Source organism: Dendrobates tinctorius, unplaced genomic scaffold, assembly GCF_039654945.1.
Source record: "Dendrobates tinctorius isolate UK_male_01 unplaced genomic scaffold, ASM3965494v1 ptg000016l, whole genome shotgun sequence".
Lineage (NCBI taxonomy): Eukaryota > Metazoa > Chordata > Amphibia > Anura > Dendrobatidae > Dendrobates > Dendrobates tinctorius.
The window spans coordinates 64249084-64253806 of NW_027361684.1; the positions used below are offsets into that span (position 1 = coordinate 64249084).

General features: G+C 42.2%; 1 pseudogene; it reads left to right on the forward strand.

Annotated features, from left to right (window-relative positions):
- Positions 1–360: 360 nt before the first annotated feature.
- On the forward strand, positions 361–1795 carry LOC141080680 (uncharacterized; annotated as a pseudogene).
- The last annotated feature ends 2928 nt before the right edge of the window (positions 1796–4723 follow it).

The window sequence follows — 4723 nt, forward strand, 5'->3', positions numbered from 1 at the left end:
AGCCATCATCTGTCCCCCAGAAAGGAGAAGCAAGACTTGCAGACAAGAGACCAAGAGCTGCTTCCTCAAGGGCCACTGAAACGTTTATGCTGTGCAAATGGCAAGGTAAAACTGCTTCCTCTCCTCTCACTACTAGATCCCCTGAAGTCTCTGATGACAGGCACCACTGCAATATCAAACCATTTCTTGGACATCAGGAAGTACATCTCCTGCTTCCACATGACATCATTTGGTGCAAAAAGAGAAGTTTTTTCAACTGGATTTATGCCCACATTCAACGTTTAAGGACAGATTTATCACTCATTTGGCTCACTTCTTCCATTACAAGGAAAAGAACCTCAATTTCTTCAACTCTACTTTATGGGAAATGTAGAAGCAGAGGCTCAGCAGAGATGCTTTTTAATTCCAAACACTTGCCTTGATATTGTCACTAACTTGCAGCAGTTCCTTCACGTAAACAATCCATATGTTCAACTTTTCAAGACTGCACTTGAATGCATGCCAAGCGACGATTACAAAGTTGTCATCAGAGCTGACAAAACACCACAAGGTGAGCATCAGCGGCGTTTCAATGCCCCCACATTTGATGAGGTAGCTATTTTGATTGTGGGTAATGAGTTTCACAGCCGTGACATTGTGCTTCAGAAAAGGAACAATGGCTTGCAACGGGTGGCAGAAACTCACAGGTCCTATGATGCACTGCAATATCCAATTATCTTTTGGCAGGGACAGGATGACTATCACTTTGAAATACCTCAGACAAATCCTGCAACAGGCAACCCTTCAGGGAAAAACGTGTCAGCCATGGACTTTTATGCCTATAGGATCATGACAAGAGTTGGTGAGGAAAATCACATCCTCAAATGACATGTATGCAAAAATTGAGAGTGAACGTCTTCTGTATATCCGACTAAATCAAAAGAAGCTCAGAGCCGAGGAATACATTCACCTTAGAGATGCTGTGGCAAATGATGCTGATCCAAATGACTTGGGTAAAATGGTAATCCTTCCATCAACTTTCACTGGAGGCCCACGACACATGCATGAATACACGCAGGATGCAATGACATATGTAAGAAAGTTTGGCCATCCAGATCTTTTCATTACCTTTACTTGCAATCCTAATTGGGAGGAAATCAGAGAGCACCTGTTACTAGGCTGGAAAACTGTCCATCGCCATGACATCATTGCACGAGTTTTCAAAAGAAAACTTGCAAAAATGGTTCATTTGATTACAAAAGCACATGTTTTTGGTGAGACACAGTGCTGGATGTATTCAGTTGAAAGGCAAAAAAGAGGCCTTCCTCATGCCCATATCTTGATCTGGCTGAAACAAAAAATACAGCCTAATGAAATTGACAATATCATCAGTGCAGAACTGCCAGACCCTGAGAATGACCCGTTGCTGTTTGATATCATCACAAAGAACATGATCCATGGTCCCTGTGGGGATCTCAACAGAAATTCTCCTTGCATGGTTGATGGCAGGTGTTCAAAGAATTACCCACGAAACCTGATCCAAGAAACACAAACTGGACAAGATGGATATCCAATCTGCCGAAGAAGAAATTGAGGGGATGGTGGTTTCATAGCAAAGCTCAAGATGCGGGTTGGATCATCACCCCAAGAGATAGAAATTGACAAGTGGGTGGTGGCTTACAATCATCTGCTCTCAAAAATTTTCCAGGCCCACATCAACGTCGAATCTTGCCACTCTGTGAAATCAATCAAGTACATATGCAAATAAGTCTACAAAGGAAGTGATCAAACAGTGTTTGAACTCCAGAAAAATTGACCTATTGATGAAGTAGAGGCATCCCAGATGGGCAGGTACATCAGCAGCAATGAAGCTGTTTGGAAAATACTAGGTTTCTCCATTCATGAGCACTACCCACCAGTTATGCATCTCAGTGTTCATTTGGAACAGGGACAGAGGATTTACTTTGACCCGGCAAACCTGATCCAGCAGCTTCAAACACCACCTAAGACCACCCTTTTGACATTTTTTGAACTTTGTCAACAAGATAGATTTGCAAAAACAATACTCTCCTGTGATCTACCAAAGTACTACACTTGGAACACATCCAGAAAAACACTGGAAGGGAGGAAACAGGGGCTTGATGTTGAAGGCCATCCAGGGGTCAAAGCAAATGATGCTCTTGGTCGCATCTACACTATTCATCCGTCAAATGCAGAGTACTTCTACCTGCGCATGTTACTTCATGTTGTCAAGGGTCAAACATCATTTTCTGACTTGAAGACTGTCGGAGGCCATGTATGTGAAACGTTCAGGGAAGCTTGCCAAAGACGAGGACTTCAGGAAAATGACGTACACTGGGACATGACTCTCAGTGAAGCAGCAGCCGCACAAACCCCAAAGCGACTAAGACACCTTTTTGCTATTCTTCCAGCTACCTGTAACATTTCAAATCCCCTTGACATTTGGACAAAGTTCAAAACTGATCTCAGTGAGGACATCCTCATGCAGGTTAAAAAGGAAAATCCTCAGCAACTTATCAACTTCACTGAATACATTTTCAACAAAACTTTAATTCTCCTTGAGGACCACTGCATGGAAAAGTCTGGAAAAGCATTACACCTACTTGGCTTACCTACTCCAAGAAGAAATCAGGAAGCTAACCAAATGTGCAGGGAGATATTCAGAGAAACAAACTACAACATTGATGATCTCACAGCTTTTGTCTCTCACAATGAGCCACTGTTGGTATCGGACCAAAGAAATGCCTTCAACCAAGTTTTAAGTTTCACTGCAACTAACAAAAGTGCGATTGTCTTCCTAGATGCTCCAGGTGGAACAGGAAAGAGATTTTTAATCAACTTGCTCCTAGCAAAATTTCGGCAACAACAAAAGATTGCACTTGCAGTGGCATCTTCTGGTATTGCAGCTACACTTTTAACTGGTGGAAGTACGGCACATTCGACATTCAAACTACCACTTAACCTGTCTCATAGTGACAGCCCAGTTTGCAACATTGCCAAAGGATCAGGACAGGCCAAACTGCTTCAAAAGTGCAGTGCCATAATTTGGGTTGAATGCACGATGTCACACAAGAGGGCTCTGGAAGCAGTGGACAGACTGCTGCAAGACTTGCTTGGAAACAATTCTATCATGGGAGGTGTTGATGTTTTGGCAGGTGACTTCCGACAAACACTACCCGTTATACCAAGATCAACCCCTGCAGATGAACTCAATGCCTGCCTAAAAGCATCATTCCTTTGGAGACAAGTGAAGAAAATGTCGCTGAACACAAACATGAGGGTCCACATGACAGCCGATGTTTCTACTGAACTGTTCTCAAGCCAGCTGTTGACAATTGGAGATGGCAAGGCACCAATAAACTCAACCACTGGACAGATCATGTTTCCAAGCAATTTTTGCTAAATCGTTACATCAATTGAGGAGCTAAAAGAAAAGGTTTTTCCAAACATTCAATCCAACTTCAGAAAGGCTGGCTGGCTGTGTGAAAGGGTTATTCTAGCTCCGAAAAATGATAGTGTAAACAAGATCAATCTTCAAATTTTAAGTCTCCTTCCAGGTATGTGCACGACCTACAAGTCAGTGGATACAGTAACAGACCCCGATCAAGCATTATTCTATCCAATAGAGTTCCTCAACTCCTTGAAACCACAAGGACTTCCTCCGCATAAACTCTTTCTAAAACCTGGAGCACCTATTCTGCTGTTGAGAAATTTAGATCCACCAAAACTGTGTAATGGGCAAGACTATTGATTAAGAGCCTGTTTACACATGTAATTGAAGCAACTATTTTGACAGGAGGTGCCAAAGGAGAGGACATTTTCATTCCAAGAATTCCACTCATTCCATCTGATTTACCTTTTGATTTTAAATGCCTCCAGTCTCCAGTTTGATTGGCATTTGCAATGTCTATTAACAAGGCTCAGGGACAGTCCTTGAAAGTAACATAGTAACATAGTTATTAAGGTTGAAGGGAGACTTTAAGTCCATCTAGTTCAACCCATATCCTATCCTAACTTGCCCTAACATGTTGATCCAGAGGAAGGCAAAAAAAACCCATGTGGCAACAGTAAGCTTCACATTGGGGAAAAAAATTCCTTCCCGACTCCACATACGGCAATCAGACTAGCTCCCTGGATCAACGCAATATTAAGGAGACTAGTGTATATACCCTGTAATATTATACTTTTCAAGAAAGGCATCCAGTACCTTCTTAAATTTTAGTAGTGAATCACTCATTACAACATCATATGGCAGAGAGTTCCATAGTCTCACTGCTCTTACAGTAAAGAATCCGCGTCTGTGAGTATGCTTAAACCTTCTTTCCTCCAGACGTAGAGGATGCCCCCTTGTCCCCGTCACAGGTCTAAGGTTAAAAAGATCATTAGAAAGGTCTTTGTATTGTCCCCACATATATTTATACATTGTAATAAGATCACCACTAAGCCTTCGATTCTCCCAACTAAATAACCCCAAGTGTAATAACCTGTCTTGGTATTGCAGACCCCCTAGTTCCCTAATAACCTTGGTCGCTCTTCTCTGCACCCGCTCCAGTTCAGCTATGTCTTTCTTATACACCGGAGACCAGAACTGTACACAGTATTCTAAGTGTGGTCGCACTAGTGACTTATATAGAGGTAAAATTATGTTCTCCTCATGAGCATCTATGCCTCTTTTAATGCATCCCATTATTTTATTTGCCTTTGCAGCAGCTGCTTGACTCTG